Below are 19365 nucleotides of genomic sequence, written 5' to 3'. Positions count from 1 at the left end.
TTTTACGTTTTCAAAGTAAATAGAAGTGCCGACAGTCTGTAATCAAACCATGTTATCCATACACATATATTAATCCTTATCCCATTATATGATGTTTTATTATAGACTGTTTCAATACCAGCAAAATACTTTTTAAATGAAAAGAATTGGATATTCCATTCAAAAGATATAACGAATTTTTAAAAGTGTCAATCTACAGAAAATAGTAGGTATACTGTTCGAGCAGGCCGTAGTGCGGGGGTCACGGAGGAATTCTACCAATATGCGTCTTGACAGAACACAGTGGGGTTTTGGTTTTAGAATTTAGTATATAATTTATTGGGTTTTAGACAAAGCGGGCGAAGCCGCGGGCGGAAGCTAGTAATAAATAATGAGGAAAAAATAGGACTGGGAGCAGCAAATATTTTGTAAAAATGTTCCTGTTGTTGCAGACGAAGTTCCACGGAACTTCTCTCTATATCTCGACCCACGGGTCAGATAGTATAGTTTAGATAATAATAAAATACTAAACTAGTAATAGCATACTATCTTCGTCCGACAATAAGACGTCCACTTCACGAGATACTTCAATGAAAGATAAAAACGCTAATTGAACAACATTCATTCGCTTTTTATGGTTCGCAGTCACGCGTGGAACTGGAAACCACGCGTGCAATCTCTCTTGACAATCTTTCCACATGATTGCCTGGGGTCCAGTGGAATTGTATTCAAATATATGGAAGAATTAGCACTGAATGACAACGAATATGTAAATTAATAATCCGAATATAAAATAAACTAACATATACAATCATGTAAGGCTTTAGAACTGAGGCATTTAATTGATATTTGTATCTACTTGTTGATGAAGAATTAAATCCAATTAGTGGTACCTAATATAATTGTTTTGATCATTTAGACCGAAGAGGTAAAGTCCCGTATTTTGAAAGATATGCATTTAATATCTAAAGATAAAATTTATTGATGTGCACCCAACAGATTATGTATGCCGTTTTCAACTTTTTGAACTCAGTCCACCACCGTTATGTTTTTATTTTGCATTAAATATGGTCTATATATTTTCTTAATTCTTAAGAAGAAATAAAAACCTACTGTTTAAATTTTCGTTTCAGATTTTTTGGAATAAAAACTAGAGTAACTAGATGATTTTCTGACAGGGTTTCCTGTGAAAATCATGACTCCAGTTTTTTATACAATTACTACTATACTATTATGAAATATTGCTCTATTGTAATTTGTAACCAAATACAACGAGATAAGACTGCATCTATCTTCTTTTAAAACTATTATATTTCCACAATAATTTGATACACGTATCATTTAAAAATAGCCAATAGCCATCTGTTTAATTACATGAACAATAAAACGCCATTGAATTCGCTTAGACATGTTACAGATAGCTGTAAAGTGGTCATAGTTTCAGTTTGTTCGTAAATAAATACGGGATTCCCTAGAAGAACATTTTATGCCCAATTTATTGACCATTAAGGCGATGTATTTAAAACAATTTAACCCATTTTCCATGTTTCTAACAAATTTTTCTCATATTTTATCATTTAATCATCATCATCATCAGCCCCTTTATGTTCCCAATACTGGGCTTTCGTAATGGATATTATTTATTCGCAGGTCTCCAATTAATAGGCATAGTAGAAGTTTATGGTAATTACCTTATATTTAATATTTTTTTTACTATTTGAACAGCAAAAGTATCATGTGACTTATTAACTGTGATTTTTAATGTGGGTCAAACACCTATCTTTTTGTATCATCATTAACCATTCAAAATATTTAAATATAAAGCCACTTCACACGGAAGAAATGGAAACACTTCCGTGTGAACGGACATAATGTTGTTTTGTTCTTCATTCGCACGCTTTAATGGTGTGAAGAACTTCATAATAACGGAATTTACCAAGGTTACAAAAACCTTTTAAACTTTATCGGATATGATTGTAGTATATTTTCAAATTATAATATGCTTTTAATAGACAGTGGTACCTTTGATCAATATAATTGTTATTTATTCTGTGCCTGAAGCTGAACAGTTGAATATATTTGAATGAATATAATATTTCTAATTCTATGTATATTATATGATAAAAGTGAATAGAACCTTAGAGAGAGATGTAGGGTGCATTTAGAGAAACAAAACTTAAAGCTGGTGAAATAGTCTAGGAAATTGTGTGGGGAACTATTACCTACTGTGACAATAGGAAGTATACTATAACCATATTGTTAGTGGGTCTTTTCAAGAGGCGACAGATGAAATTTTAAGCTATTGCATAGCTTCTATCGCGGGCCTTGAGCGCGGGGACCGAATCGAGAAATTCCGTACGAAAAAACCTCACGCTCTCCTCTCCAACGGGCTCGGAGGTGTGGCTTGAAGGCATGCTATGCAATAGCTTTACCGCGGCAGTCCCCGAGTGCCACACGTCTTTTTTTTTCATTGTCCCTCTACCTTAGAGAGATAACTTTTCTATAAGCACTCCGGAATTTTCTGGAAATGACTGAAATGACTCGGTTGCATCAAGATTGTATTGGCTTACAAGGTAAAAGATCTTTCACTGTCCTCATAGTTCATACATCATAGCCTAACATAATAAACGAAACATCAATTTGCGGCAACAGCCGGACAATAAACCTCTATTTACGTTACTATTGGGAACGCATAAAATCGATTCGGTCCCATTATGACATTGCACAGTACGGCGCCTACGCGGTGCAAATTCTGTAGTGTGGCGTATTTAGTAACAGCTGATTTCTATTCATGTGTATTAAGGTAATATTTGATTGTATGTAATTTTTAAGCAGTAAATGTTGTTCTTATCTACTTACTCCTTTTTTTTTTCAAGTGGGGAAATCTTGCCTAAGATACCCACGGCTCCCGGGGAAGGAGCCGTGGGTTATGTCGGATTCCTACTGACTAAAACCCCACCGTGTACCAACGCGCTGCTTTAGACGGGATGCGGGTACACATTCGCAATCTTCCGCATGTATCTACTTACTCCTGTGGCGCTGAAATCCCGAAGTGGGTCTTGGCCTCCGAGACGAGAACTCTCCACCTTTCCCGGTCCTGAGCGGTCTCTTGGCAAAGGCTTGGAGCTTATGCTTGGCAGTAAATGTTATAAAGAGAGTAATTTATAGGTATTTATATAAGTAATGATTCCAATAATCTACAGAAGCAGAGGTTGGTCAATAAAGCATAATTTAAAGTTTAATTTGAAGCTTTTTTAAAGATACATTTTCAACATCAAAGAAAGCTAAAGCGGAATTGAATCTATAATGTTGACATGGGAAATTCATTATAAGTTATAACGCTGTAAAACATTTTGCTAACTAGAGCATTTAGAATATTTCGCTACTCCTGTTATAATGAACATCATCATCATCACTACATTGTATAGGTAAAACAAAGTCGCTTTCTCTGTCCCTATTTCCCTATATCCCTTTGTATGCTTAAATCTTTAAAACTACGCAACGGATTTTGATGCGGTTTTTTTTAATAGATAGAGTGATTCAAGAGGAAGGTTTTAGTATATAATTTATTAGGTATTAGACAAAGCAGGCGAAGCCGCGGGCGGTAAGCTAGTAATAAATAATTAAGAAGATATATTTAATTAATATTGTTAACATTTACACTCCCGTCTAGGTTTTCCCACGAACAATATTTATCAGCCAACCATGACATAAATAAATATTTCTACGTCTAGGTATATCTATAATCTCGTGAATTTCCTATTGTATATGAATCTGCTATATATATATAGCATACCTTATAAATAAATAAATAAATATTATAGGACATTATTACACAAATCGACCTAGTCCCACAGTAAGCTCAATTAAGGCTTGTGTTGTGGGTACTAGGCGACGATAAATATAATATTTAATAAATACATATATAGATAATAACACCCAGACCCAAGAACAAATAATTGAGTTCATCACACAAATATTTGCCCTGACCGGGGATCGAACCCGGGACCGTCGGCACAGTAGGCAGTTACTTTACCACTGCGCCAACCGCGTCGTAGCTTGTCGTCGTTATATTATTATAGTTTGTGTTATATCTCAGATTCCTAACATGAAATGTATTGTTGTTGAGTACCTATTTCATAAAATTAATCATAATATGTATATCGTAAGCAGTAAGCTGGTGTTGGTATTTTGAAAATATTCATCTTGTTATTTATCGTATTTTGAGCAGTTAGTTTCCAGTTAGAGCTCATCAGCTTATTCGTTTCGTAAGTTTACTATGAAAAGTGAGTAAGTATTGAGAAAGCCGACCATTTGTTGATCGAATTTCTTTGTCATGCAATAAGTGATTCATAACCCAAAGTGTCTAAAATATCAACAATATCTGTCTTAACACGTCTTATTATTTCAAAATACTTCAATAAAACCTACATATTATATCTTATCAGCTATCTTTTACAGTGAATCATACGGAAATAGGGCTAACATAGTCCTATATGATAGTTATTTATTCTACACTATCAGAGAACAGCTTATAATGTACATGTTTTTCTATTTGTCCGATAATTTCCAATGTCTTTTATATGTTTAACGTTATCGTTACAACGTGGTTTATAGACACAGTTTTGTTTCACCTGAGGCCTTTTTTACTAGTTCTAGCCCGCGGCGTTTCTTGCGCGATAGCAGGTAGGTAATTTAAATAAGATAACATAAAAATGTTATCTTAAACCGTCCTTGATTAGTTAAGATATCGATCTTATATCTAAGGGATATTTTTGTATTCATTTTTTTTTACTTACTTTTATGTCAACGAGCCATTATTAGGTATCTTACTACCTTTCTGCTCTCGGCTACTCCGGCTTTGTAGAAAACTTAACTAAATTATATATTAAAACCTTTCTCAACAATAACCGCTTCAAAATCAGTTGCGTAGATTTGAAAATTTAAGCATACATAGGGGACAGTGCCTTTGTTTTATACTATGTAGTGAAGAGCCGATATCGATTATTGTCTCCCATAATTTATTACATCTTCGAATTCAGAATTCCAAAACCAGAGCAGATACTTTAAAAGACTTGAAAACTGCCTAAAATGTTACTTTATTTACAAATATAGCAATTTGTATGCAACACGGATGTTCAAGTGATTCGTCTAACGGATTTGGAAAACATTTATTCAATTTACCGGAATTTCATTTCAATAATTAGCTCTACTCTCATTAAATTCATCTAGTTATACGTTTACACTTAAAATAGTGTAAAATTCATGAACTTAGAAGGGCTAGTAACGTAACGGCACCGGTTTCCGACTAGCCTCCTCTATCCGACCATTTTGATTTTTATTTGATAAAACGTTTAAAATACGCGCGACATTCGTGAAACTGAAGGCTTTCGATCCAATCACTTATCGTACGTCATCTGTCCAAAATTGGGTTTCAAATTTTAACCGACATTTCGTCAATCCAAGAAAAGCTAGGCGAGGGTGTAGTTTGTATTGGATTGAATGCGAAAAAAACATAAAACGGTGAAAATAAACATTTGGATTTTTACGCTAAATACTCTGGTAAGTTTGTGGTTAATTTACTTTAAACGTTTTATTGGTGTTTTAAATTATTAATTTTAAAATATACATACCAAGATAGCGTGTTTTTATAGGTTTTTTTGGACAAATAATTATGGACGGAATGAGGAGCTTGTCAAAATAACAACATTCCGAAATCCGACCGAATCGGTCGGTAAAAGGAATTTCGCACTTTTTAAAAGAAGGTAATTTTCTATTATGCATGTTGTTTTGTGGAGGTTTCGTATTAAGTTATTTATTCTAAACGCTATGCTTACATACAACACCTGTATGCGACCAATACTAACTTTAATGGATTATTTGTAATATTCGTTTTAACTGACACTCTTTTTTGATTTTTTTGTTATTCATTAACAAAGACCGGTCTGGTTTAAAAACCCTATATTTTACGTTTATGACACATAATTGCATAACTACGAAATTGTGAGATCTTTATAAGTGTACATATGAAATAGAAATGAACTAAAAATGAATATCAATTTCGGTTTAGAGGCTTTATTACGCAAATGTAGGTTTGGTCGGAATCTAGGTGCGATTTATTTCCCTGTTTCCGTCCAACTGGGTTGCTTTTGCTTGCGCTGTCGTCGTCAGCCATTGGACGTCCACTGTTGGACATAGGCCTCCCCCAAAGACTTCCAGAACGGCCGATCACCAGCGGCCTGCATCCAGCGGCTCCCCGCCACCTTGATCAGGTCGTCTGTCCATCTTGTTTGAGGCCGTCCTACGCTGCGTCGTCCTGTACGTGGTCTCCATTCGAGAACCTTTCTGCCCCAACGGCCATCGGTTCTACGGGCTATGTGCCCAGCCCAGCTCCACTTCAACTTGCTAATCCGGTGGGCTATGTCGGTGACTTTAGTTCTTTTGCGGATCTCCTCATTTCTGATTCGATCACGCAAAGAAACCCCGAGCATAGCCCTTTCCATAGCTCGTTGAGCGACGCGAAGCTTGTGCACAATGCCCGCGGTTAGGGACCACGTCTCAGATCCATAGGTCAACACTGGCAACACACACTGCTCGAAGACTTTCGACTTCAGGCACTGCGGGATCTTGGACGAAAAGATGTTGTATAGTTTCCCGAACGCTGCCCATCCGAGTCGGATTCGACGATTGACCTCTTTCCCGAAATTGGACTTACCTAATTGGACAGTTTGTCCCAGGTAAATATACTCGTCAACAATTTCGAGCACAGAGTTTCCAACCGAGACCGGAGTGTGCACAACATGGACATTCGACATGATTTTCGTCTTGTCCATGTTCATGCTAAGGCCCACTTGTTGTGAAACTCTGTAGAGGTCACCGAGCATTGTATTGAGGTCCTCCAGGGACTCCGCCATGACTACGATATCGTCGGCAAATCGAAGGTGAGTGATGTACTCGCCATTAACATTGATGCCAAATCCTTGCCAGTCCATGAGCTTGAAGACATCTTCCAAAGCAGCGGTAAAAAGTTTTGGAGATATGACGTCTCCTTGTCTGACGCCGCGCTGCAGAGGAATTGCCTTCGTGCAATGCTCCTGAACCCGGACTGACATAGTGGCGTTATCATACAAGCTTCTCAACACTTCGACATACCGATAGTCAATGCGGCAACGCTGGAGAGACTTCAACACGGCCCAAGTCTCGATCGAATCAAAGGCTTTTTCATAGTCCACAAACGCTAAGCATAATGGCAGATTATACTCCACCGTCTTCTGTATAATCTGCCGCAGCGTATGAATGTGGTCCATGGTGCTAAAGCCTCTTCGGAAACCGGCTTGTTCGGGAGGCTGGAAGTCATCTAGCCTGCGTTCGAGACGATTCGTGATGACTCTCGAGAACAACTTATAAACGTGGCTCAGCAGTGATATTGGCCTGTAGTTCTTCAACTGGGTTTTGTCTCCCTTTTTGAAGAAGAGGACAACCATACTGCTGCTCCACGCTTGTGGCGCTGTGCCCTCGAGTAAGGTGGAAGTGAATAATCTCTGTAGCACTCTGAGGATTGGTTTGCCACCCGCTCTCAGAAGCTCAGAGGTGATTCCATCCTCACCCGGCGCCTTGTTGTTCTTAAGCTGTTTGAGAGCCATCCTAATCTCGTACAGGCTGATGTCCGGGATATCTTCGGTGTAATGTCGGGTAAGTCGGGCTCTAGGATCTTTCGCCGGACTCGCAACAGGCTTAGCAACGGAGGTGTAAAGGTGTCCATAAAACTTCTCGACCTCTCCTAGTAGCTCCGGCTGAGACGACACAATTTTGCCACTTTCCGTCTTCAGCTTAGTCAGCCGGCTTTGCCCAATAGATCCATCTCTTGCGAACACTTTTGAGCCTTTGTTTCGCTGTATCGCTTCTTCAATATTTTTAGTATTGAAGGAGCGAATATCGTGTCGCAAGGACTTTGTTATTCGTCTATTGAGCTGCCTATATGACTTCGCATCATCGGAAGTATTCAGTAGCAGAGAGCGTCGCTCTGCCAGGAGCTTGAGGGTATGGTCGGAAAGTTTTTGTGATTGATTCTTACGGGGAATCTTGCAGTGATGCAACCCTACCGTACGAATCGTTTCGATAAGCCTGTTGTTCAGATCGTCCACAGATATGTCATCGCCTAGGCAAGCGAAGCGATTTTGGAGCTCGAGTTGAAAGCTTTCGGGGTTCTGAATCTGGGTGCGGAACGGTCGAAGAGTTGACTTCATCAATCGAGACCTTTCGAGTTTTACATCTATATTCAATGTGCCTCTTACCATACGGTGATCGCTGCCGGTTTTCACCCTGTTGATCACAGAAACATCATTGAATATATGTCTCTTTGTTGTCATGATAAAGTCAATCTCATTCCTCGTTTTACCGTCGGGGCTTATCCAGGTCCACTTCCTATGCGGAGATTTCTGGAAAAAAGAATTCATCATAGAGAGTCCTTCTCTTTCCAGAAACTCAGCGAGCCTCTGGCCCCTCGGGTTGCGCTGCCCAAATCCAAATTGCCCCACTCTCAACTCATCATCGCCTCTTTTGCCCAGTTTCGCGTTGAAATCCCCCATCACAACATTGAAATGTGTTTTCGAGGTGTGTATGGCTCTACTGATGTCCTCATACATTACCTCCACATCTTCATCGGAGTGTGTCGAGGTCGGTGCGTAGACCTGAATGACCTTCAAAGAATATCTATCTGATATTTTGAGGATCAGGTACGCTACCCTGCTCGACACACTTTCGATGGCTATGATGTTGTTGATGAGGGGTCTGCGAACGATAAACCCTATTCCACCTTGGGCTTTTTGGTCGCCCTCCCGGTAGAAGAATAAATTACCAGACGTCAGGGTTACCGTGTCCTCCCCCTCTCTTCGGACTTCTGATAACCCTATAACATCCCATCGTAATTTACTCAATTCTTCTTCCAGCTCAACAATCCTTTCGTCCGTCCTCAATGTGCGTGCGTTGTATGTTACCAGGGCCAGGGGTCGTCGGGAGTGGTAGCCGGATCGCATCCGGTGATTCTTAGCACCCCCCGCCCCGCCGTTACCATGGCCGATACCGTAGCCAGGAATAGCGGGGCTGCCGGGTACTAGGGGCCTGGTTGTGGTGTGTGGTGGTGCTTGCGCTGTGCTTGAGTGAAATTGCATGCGTTTATTTCAGGTCATCATCATGAGTGATAAAAAAGAGGCTGAAGTATTCTCATTAGCTGAAATAATACTTTTGGTGAAATGGATTTTAGAATTGGGCAAAGTAGTCAATGGGACATTCTAAATTAGTGTGGATGACCAGTGAACTACTACAGTCTAACATAGAGTTAATAAATGCTCAAATATTATTTAAAACTAGCGGTCCGGCCCGGCTTCGCCCGTGGTACATGTTTAAAATATCTCTCCATAAGAACCATCCTCGTACTTCAAGTAATATAATAAAAAAAGAATTATCGAAATCGGTCCACGCGTGATGCAGTGAAAAGACGAAACGGGTTTTTACGAATTTCCATTGTATTTCTATTGTCATAAAGTTGATTTTAGTAGAAAATATTTGGCTGGTCGGAATCTAGCTACTCAGTGGTCGGAAACACGTGTATTTGTACTCAGTCGGTCGGAAAATGGTGCTTTCAGTTAATTTCCAGTCGTGACAGTTAAAATCCAAATTTAAGTAATAAAAAGCCATTATGAAATACAATTATGTGCATATTTTAAAATAATTTGGAAAATCCAAAAGTGCACGCCTCATAATTTTTTTTAATAAATATTTATTAATTATTATTTTTGTTTATTTAATAACAATTAAACCACATCGAATCAGACCCTGAAAAATGAAAGGGTTCTATTCCTGAGCATACTCAAGCGTAAGAGAAAAAAAAAGACTCGATTAGTAAAGTATTTCGGTCGCTATCGTGTTAACAAGAAAAAGGATCCGCACATACAGACACACGGACGTCCAAGACAGAACTTTTTTAAACTGTTTTTTAACTAGTTTAAATAACAAAAATGACATCAAAAATATCATGAACGTTAAAAATTGTGTTAAAAATAGTGTTTTTTCTTAATATGTGTGTGTATGTATTATCTTACAAGTGCAATGTATGATACATAAAGACATTTTAAGTTTGAAAAATCAGATGTTTTGCGCGAAGTGACAGTAGTACCCACCTCAACGCTTCGCTTATGAGGCGTGCAATATAAGTTCGTAATCTTTCATAATATCATTTTTTCTTATGACCTCTAGAGTATTTAATTTATCTTTTAAAGGATTCATTTAGCCGTATCAATCAGTGGTCGGAATTCGGTGCCATTACGTTATATCACTAGCTGCTTCGCGCGGTTTCACCCCTGTGGCTCCAATCCTGTTGGCCGTAGCGTGATGAAATATAGCCTATAACCTTCCTCGATAAATGGGCTATCTAACACCGAAAGAATTTTTCAAATCGGACCAGTAGTTACCGAGATTAGCGCGTTCAAACAAACAAACAAACTCTTCAGCTTTATAATATTAGTATAGATATGTGGTGCGTTGGATAAATCTATGATGATAATATATACCTATAGAATCAATAGTATAGATGATTATAAACAAGACTGAAGTCTGCTAAGTCTTCTCCAGACTTACAAAATATATGAATGAAAATCTTTGATGATATTATACCTAAGAATTTATAGTATAGATGAAGAACAAGACTCTGTCTGAAGTCTGTTAAGCCTCTTCTCCAGATTTTCAAAATATATGAATGACCCAAAATACTTTCTAGACGAATGTATGTAGTAATATGACATTTAACTCAACCTTGCCTCAATTTGCCTTCAGTGAGCATTCTTTCTCAAACAACAAAGGTCTCAATCAATATTCAATATACGACAAATTGCCTTATGTCTGTGTTGATCGTCGATAAAAGGTTCCTTGGGTAATAAACACCGTTTTTACGCATCATACAGTATGTACAATGTACATGTAGGTAACTCTTGCCTAAAATTTCACCTACTTCCATTGTAACAATATGTTAAGTGTTTTTTTTTTGTTTCTATATTATTGTAATTATTTAAATTATGGTAATAATAAAAGGTGGCAATTTTTTTGCTAGTTATGTTAATTTGAAAAAAATATTTGTTTTATTTCCCCGATAGAGAGCGTCAGAAATCTACTCTGGGTTTTTAGGAAATTGATCGTCAAACTCATCTTATACCTTGAAAAAAAATTCCAACCAAAACCAAAAGTACCAAAAGTATTCTTGATAAAAATAATCTATATCTAGAATTTTTTGCGTTGATACACAACCGTCAACAATTGCAATTAGGTATATACAAAATAATGTTTTTATAATAACCCTTAATAGCTGTAGAGCGTGACCTTTCCAAATAAAAATGTCTTGAACGTACACGCTTACCGAGTTCCAGAACCTAACTGGTAACACATAAAATGGTATATTTAGTGACACTGCACCCAGATTAGGGAGCGCCCATTCATCCTACCTTGAAATGTATTACGAAACATACGATTTTGGGGAAAACTCGCAGTTAGCTTGAAGGTAACCTTTAATTAACTTTTGAGGTTTCCTTTAATCTCGAATTTCCCGCTTGAAATTATTTCTCTGATACACTGATAATTGGCTACGGAAGCGGAATATATTATTCGTATTAAATTTGTTCTTTAATACGTTTTGTTTTATTAAGGCTTCGATAATGTCCTTTCGGTAATTAGTAAGATAAAAACCCATGGAGGGTTATCGCGTAAAAACCACAGGACAGTTCTCTGGCATATTATGATAATATAAAGTTACATATTTTGTAAAATTAAATTGTAAATTGTAATACTGATATGATTTAAAAGAGCAACTATGGAGTTTCTTGCCGGTTCTTCTCCATAGATACTGCTTTCTGAATCGGTGGTAAATGTAAAAAATATGTATTGACGTTTCAAAAGTGCTTCTCCAAGAAGTCTTATTGAATAAATAAATGTTTGAGTTTGAGTTTGAGTTTAGTTATATCATTAATTAGTAATTATTATTGGTAACTTAACTTTTTAGGTATGAAAGGAAAATTTATTTATTTCATTCTTTATGGCTCTATAACTATAGTACAATGTAATCAATTAAATATTTGGTTAAAAAAATGTGTGCGTGTACTATAGTGTACACACGTAAGAAGTGAAACTTCTTTATGACCTTATTAACCTTATTGACCTTATTGTTATAACCCATATTACCTGTGACTCACAATAAATAATTTTTAAAATTTGAGTACAAGGTACCTAGGTAGCTAGTTTAAAAATTTATATTTACATATTTTACATTTTAACTAGGTACCATCTGTACAAATAATGTAAAAACAATGGGATATAATTAGCGTGACTCCCTTTGTAATTTGTCTATGTTGACTTATTTATTACTATTAGTAAATGATATAATATTATGAAGAAGTGGATCATTTATTGCTTTGTATTTTATACACTACTAGCGGTCCGCCCCGGCTTCGCCCGTGGTACATATGAAAAATAGATGTTGGCCGATTCTCAGACTTACCCGATATGCACAGAAAATTTCATGAGAATCGGTCCACCCGTTTCGGAGGAGTATGCAGACTAACATTGTGACACGAGAATTTTATATATAAGATAAATATAAGAGATTATGTGTAATCAAATTGATAAATGTCATTTGGAGATTCAATATTATAATCTGGAACCTCTTACAGGAGCTAATGTTTTATTATTAGTACAAATTACTCAATAGTTATAATAATAATATTAGCTTTAATTTTTCACGTTTGCGCAGCCAGAGCCTGAATATATATGAAAAAAAAAAAATACATCAAAATACACGTGGAATTTCCCAACTCTAATAGCTCTGAATTCCCTTTTTATTTAGCCCTTACCAAACTACTTGCTGCATTTTCATAACGTAATAGCCAACTGTAGATAAAGTGCAACATTATTGCATACAGCATAGTTAGGTACCGCAAGAAAGGAAGGAGCGGTCAAAGTAAATTTGTCGCAAACTGCTTTAGCTATCGCAAATATCTACATAGTTATCACGCGATGATGCATTCGAATGACGTACTTTTATTTCGGAAAATGGCTAATATAGGAATATCTATACTATAATTATAAAGCATAGATATATTAGCCATGAGTTTGTTTGTAACATACAACGCGCTAATTTCAGGAACGATTTGAAAAATTTATTCGGTGTTAGATAGCCCATTTATCGAGGAAGGCTATGGGCTATATAATATATCATCACGCTAAGACCAACAGGAGCGGAGCAATGCGGGTAAAACCGCGGTGCACAGCTAGTATAAAATGTATAGAAATATAAATTCTCTGTTTAGGATTCTATACTAAATAAATACTAATATTATCTATATTTAAGTATTTATTTAAAATAATATACCTATATATGATTATCAGCCATCTGGTTTCCATAACCCAGGCGAAAGCTCAGTATGGGATCAGATCGTGCCATGTGTGAAAATTTTCCTGACCTGAAGTATTTATACTCTTTCAGTATCTATGGTAAGATATGCCATATTATACAATTTTCCAATTATGACGGAGGTTCTAAATTCGTTGGTAAAGAAGGACATGTAGGTATGTTATATTATTGTATCCCTTATTGTATCCATGAATTGTAAATTAGAGAATATCAGTAATACAATTATTAATATACATAATATTAATGTTTATTACAAGAGGTGTACACGATATACGTATATGAGAAATATGATGAAATGATTTAACAGTAATTAACTTATTGATAAATAATAATGAGTTTTTCATTGATGTCTGACTAGGCATAAGAAGCTAAAGAACAGAAAATAGTACTTCCGTACCATTTTTTTTTAGTGGGGAAATCTTGCATAGATACCCACGGCCTCCGGGGAAAGGGCCGTGGGTTATGTCGGATTCCTACCGACCAAAACCCCACTGTGTTCCGTCAAGCCGCATCAACGACCGGGCCACGGGTATAGGTAGAATTCGTCCGTGACCAGTACTTCCGTACCTACTCTTTACAAGATTTTTGTGATCAAACAAATTTGACCACTTTCAAGGCCCAAAAACACCATTTGTCATCTAACAATAGGATGTGACATCACAATTCTAAACAAAGATATTCTTATTATTTAAATATCTCTAGATGTAAATACAGTATTTACGTTGATAGGACGTGATAACTGATAACAATACGTGTCTGATAAGGATTGTGTTTTGATACGTCTTTTTATAGAATACCGCTTACTTGATACTTCTGCTATATTTACATGTATAATAGTTGTGGTAAGTCTTTGAAGGGATATGAAAATGGTGCCTCATATACATTATACGTATCTATTGTTGTTTCTGTTTAAAGGTTTGTTAAAGCGGCGCGGCCGCAGCGTACGGAGAATGTTAGGGACATAGTGGTTAGGACAACTGAATTTTCTTTTGTTCATGTAAGTACTTTGTTAAAAGGATATTGATGTCTGTTCAATTCAGTTCCTTGTCAAATTAACTGAGTGTTATTCTCTAATGAGTTACCTCTTACCAAAAACCTTCCATCCTCAAAAATTCCTGAGAAGCCAACGTCAAATCATGCGATCAAACCGGATCTATTACTCATCTATGACTTTAATAGCCAAATCAATTAGGTTAAATGCGCCTTTAACAAATACAGAATTGATAAATTTTCCAGCACTTTCGTTTTTTTACTTCACCTTTATGTTTGTATGTAACTGAATCAAAGACTGGATTTTGACCCACTATTTTTTTTATTTTTTTTTATTTGTAATAGGGAAGCGTTTGACCACAATCTCGCCTGATGTTAAGCTGAGATGTGGTCTAAGATGGAACGCGCTTCCCTAGAAGGTACCTGTTCACTCTACGCTTGAAGACTACTCTAAACGCAAACTTTGAACACTCAAGGATCGGTGACAATACAATGAGTTTAAGCGTGTTTTAATTATATATATCTTGACATTCGGAATGTAATTATCTTTTTGCGTCCATCAAGTCACCTTTTACCATTAATCTGTTCAAGGTTGACAATAAGTACACAAATTATAGCCAATAAGGTTGGATATTAATTGGATAATTATTCCGTTGATTTGCATCGGTCACGCAGGGCTCACGCAATTATTCATTCAGGATGGGCTGTGTGTCCTTAGCGAAAACTGATAATGAGCCAGAAACGTAGCAGTTCATTAGCTAAATGGATATTTAAATTTATACAGCCATTGTTGATTATTTATTTTTCCATGGTCATTATTAAGTACTAAAACATATTATTATATTGTAACTTGCTAGTACCGTACAAGGTCAAGACCGTACATGATAAAACACACTGAATAAATCTATACTAATATTATAAAGCTGAAGAGTTTGTTTGTTAGTTTGTTTGAACGCGCTAATCTCGGGAACTACTGGTCCGATTTGAAAAATTCTTTCGGTGTTAGATAGCTCATTTATCGAGGAAGGCTATAGGCTATATACCATCACGCTACGACCAACAGGAGAGGAGCCACGGGGGTGAAACCGCGCGGAGCGGCTAGTATTACAATAAAAAGACAAGCATTTTTAATTCTTAATTTACCAAGTCATGAAACTTAAATCCAATCCAATTCAATCGACCTTTAAACTCATGTCTATCATATAAAAAATACCATCTTTTTTCCAGGTATTGCCATGAGAACATTAACGTTGGAACAAAACAATGCGAGAAAAACGCTCGTTGCTTGATGATGGTTGACAGGCATTTGAGCGTGAATTCTACGATATAGCAAGGTTAGTTGTTTTTATTTATTGGAGTGTATGGTGCGTAAATTATGAGAATAAGATCATTAAAGTTATATACAATTTGAATAAATGAACTTAAAAATTGGATTTGAATATCATTTTCTATATTTTGTTAGCATGATGTACCACACCCAGAGTCTAACGTTGCACAATTTAGAATAATTGTTATTTTTCGCAAAAGATTATTGTCGTTATCAAACTCAAACTCAAACTCAAACATTTATTTATTCAATTAGACTTCTTCTAGAAGCACTTTTGAAACGTCATTAAGTACATATTTTTAACATTTACCACCGATTCGGAAAGCAGTATCTACGGAGAAGAATCGGCAAGAAACTCCATCAACATCAATTAATGATATCTGGTCTTCAGGAAATTGATTAGTTAGTAAAAAAGTGCATAATTAATTAATTATGCTCCATCTCCAACAACGTTAAGTAGATAAAGAAAGTATACAACTTATAGAATGAGGTAAAAATTATATGAAAAAGATACCACGAGTGTTATATAATACTCTAATCTAATAGCATTTAAGCAACGTTAGAAGCACTTTATAGAGATCTTACAAAAAATTTTATTACACGAATTTTAATCATAATGTTAGAACACATAAAGATAATTTAAAAGTTAAGTTACTCTGTAGTAAGTTTTTTACGTCATAAATTCGCTTATAGAAGTTATTTTTATAAACGCCATGTACAGTGACATCGTTAATCATAATTGTGTATAATAAATTAAAATCTTATTGAATCCGAACAGCTCAAGGCGAGTCGTACTTACCCGGAATTTTTATAGACAAAACACAAAACAGTTGAAAGATTTACGCACATGAAAAACCAATTTTATTGCTATTGCCAAAGATAATGTTATTTCATAAAATTCGCGATATCTTCTGTTCGTTTTTATGGTAGGATTATCTAAAATAGATGTGTCATGGTAGTGAAGAATTTATTTGTGTTTATCTTGGCTACTAATTGTCTGAAAATAGTAAATAGGAAAGATGTGGACGATGTTTTGCTAAACCTGCCTATAAAATATAATAATTTAATTATATTAACGGAAAATATCCAAACTGAATCAATGTCTTATTAGGTATATTTTATGACTATAATATAAGTAATCTTAAGTCTTAAGTCTGTGATTAAAATTATCTAGACTAATACCTAAAAAAAGATTGATTGAAAAAGAAGTAACTGTTTGTACTGTATCAATTAAATGAAATATTTCGTGCGAACATTACCAGTTTTCTATTTAAATTCCTGTCTGATTAAGGATTGCCTTAAAGGAGCGCTTAAGTGAGGTCAACTCTAATTATGTCAATTATTTAACCTTTGTCAGCGGCTACTGTATGAAGATGTACCTGTATTAATACATTGTAGCAGGTAACCTTAACTATATGTATTATGTTTTGAATGTTTTATACAGTAGGTACTACTAAGCAACTCCGAGCCCTCGGCAAATGTTGTTTTGCCATATTGTTATCACTATCTGTATCGAAAAAAGGATGTTGCACTACACAACGATTAATTTCGGTTTGAAGAACTTTATTTATCTCATTATAAAGAACAATAGAATATGAACTTTTACACATATGAAAAATAACAATTTTGCATTTAGCTATCGAAATTAGTTAAGTATGTCTTTAATTTATTTTTAAAAATAGTAATTGATGAGGATTCTTTAATTGCTTTAGGCAAGCTGTTGTATAATTATTGTGTTCCCTCAAATCTTAAGTTATCTTATAACTTCTATGATCTTCATTATCAACAGCTATAATATCATGATAAAAAATACGTTTCTTAGTAAACTAGGTGAAATGAAATGAAACTATACGAAAACTTGTTGTGAAACAACATCTCAAGAACATAAGAACATTTAACCGATATCGAAATAATCTTGTTATTTTTATCTCTTTGCAAAATTTTTGGAAGTGTCACTTGAGATACACAGATATCTTACATTGTTCATACTTCAATGAAATAGGAACCTAATGTAAGAAGTTAAAAAATATAATTAATACTAGAAACACCAATATTTAGCAAGTTTCAATGTATTTTTTATAAAGTATTTTTTTAAGACTCATACACAAGATATTTTGTTTAAATTTCATATTATAAACGTGAAGCATGAAATTTAACATTCATTTAGGTATAAGTGAAAAATGTTTTTCCAAAGTAAAAAAAAAGTAATCCTGTCTGGAAGAAATCGCTCTAAAGCGATAAGACCGGCACTTGTACTTAGTTTAAGCTATCTGTAAGTTTACAGTTTGTGTTATTTGTGCAATAAAGAGTAAATAAATAGGTAAAATAAATGATCCTTTGGCCCATTATTAAATAGTCCCTTACCATGTTATCGGAACTCACAACGATCAAAAACTAAATAATAATAATAGTTTAAAAAAACTAAAAAACACGCTTTTTTAGTTTTTATCAAATTAATACTTTTTTGACTCACTAAGAGATCTCTTTAAGAATACTGGACTCACTAAGAGATCTCTTTAAGAATACTGGTATCCTTACTGTACCATCACAGTATATATTTAATAATATTTTGCATGTACACAAAAATGCCGACGTACACACAAGAGTAGGAGATAGACACTGTTATGGCACAAGGAACAGAAATAGAATTGAAATGCCATTTTTCCGATTAGCTAAAGTTAAAAATTCATTTATGGGTCAAGGTATACGCTTTTACAATAGAATTCCTCATAATATTAAAGAGTTTGGTAGTGCTAAATTTAAAACTTATGTAAAAAATATATTAGTTCAGAAAGCCTATTATAGCATTAAGGAATATATGGAAGATGAAAATCCATGGAGGGTTGTCGCGTAAGAACCACAGGACAGTTCTTTGGCATATTATGATATATTATGTAGTTAGATTTAAGTTACAGATTATGTAATATTGACAATATGATTTTAAAAGAGCAACTATGGAGTTTCTTGCCGGTTCTTCTCCATAGATACTGCTTTCCGAATCGGTGGTAAATGTTAAAAATACTTATGTAATGACGATTCGAAAGTGCTACTAAAAGTAGTCTAATTGAATAAATAAATGTTTGAGTTTGAGTTTGAGTTTGAGTTTGATTTATTTTATCAAATTATTGTCATCGGTCCTCAATAAATCTACAAAGTTTGAACGAAATCTGGCCGTTTAAAGTGGGTCAAAATCGCGCCCAAAGAAGTCGGTTACAAACATACAAACATACAGGTGAAGCTAATATAAAGCGTGTAAAAATAGCGAATATCGATTCTGAAAACAGGAAATACATCGGAAGAATGTTCCCCCGTCAAATCGACCCACGTATGAAGATGTCTGATCAAAAGATACAAAAATTAGAGTTCAATCAATGGAAACTAAACAACGGGGAATGAAACGTTGATGTCATTGTTACAGTTATGTGCAGTATTTTTAATTTTAGGCGCCGGTTTGATAGAAAGAAGAATCGCTGTGAAAAGTAGGTTTAAAATAACGATATCAATAAGTTAAATTAGTATTATATTTGCAGAGTAATCTAGGATACTGAATCATTCTAATGATTTCTAAGAATTTTTTGTGATAACGTATGTCGTATAGTATCTAACGATACGATAC

The 19365-nt window shown here is 35.3% G+C and overlaps 1 protein-coding gene across 1 annotated transcript in view; it reads left to right on the top strand.

Annotated features, from left to right (window-relative positions):
• The window catches only part of LOC149905552 (uncharacterized), a 38998-nt gene that overhangs the window by 9085 nt on the left and 10548 nt on the right, over positions 1–19365 (top strand). Inside the window, exon 2 of the mRNA XM_090105479.1 lies at positions 15650–15756. The gene's annotated coding sequence lies outside the window, so the exon portion shown is untranslated. The remainder of the gene's footprint in view (positions 1–15649; positions 15757–19365) is intronic.

Source organism: Colias eurytheme, chromosome 9, assembly GCF_061535395.1.
Source record: "Colias eurytheme isolate Ceu_HAF_F1 chromosome 9, ilColEury1 Martin Lab GWU primary, whole genome shotgun sequence".
Taxonomy (NCBI): domain Eukaryota; kingdom Metazoa; phylum Arthropoda; class Insecta; order Lepidoptera; family Pieridae; genus Colias; species Colias eurytheme.
The sequence above is the reverse complement of the archived record's forward strand: the minus strand, read 5'-3'. Positions and strand labels throughout refer to the sequence as shown.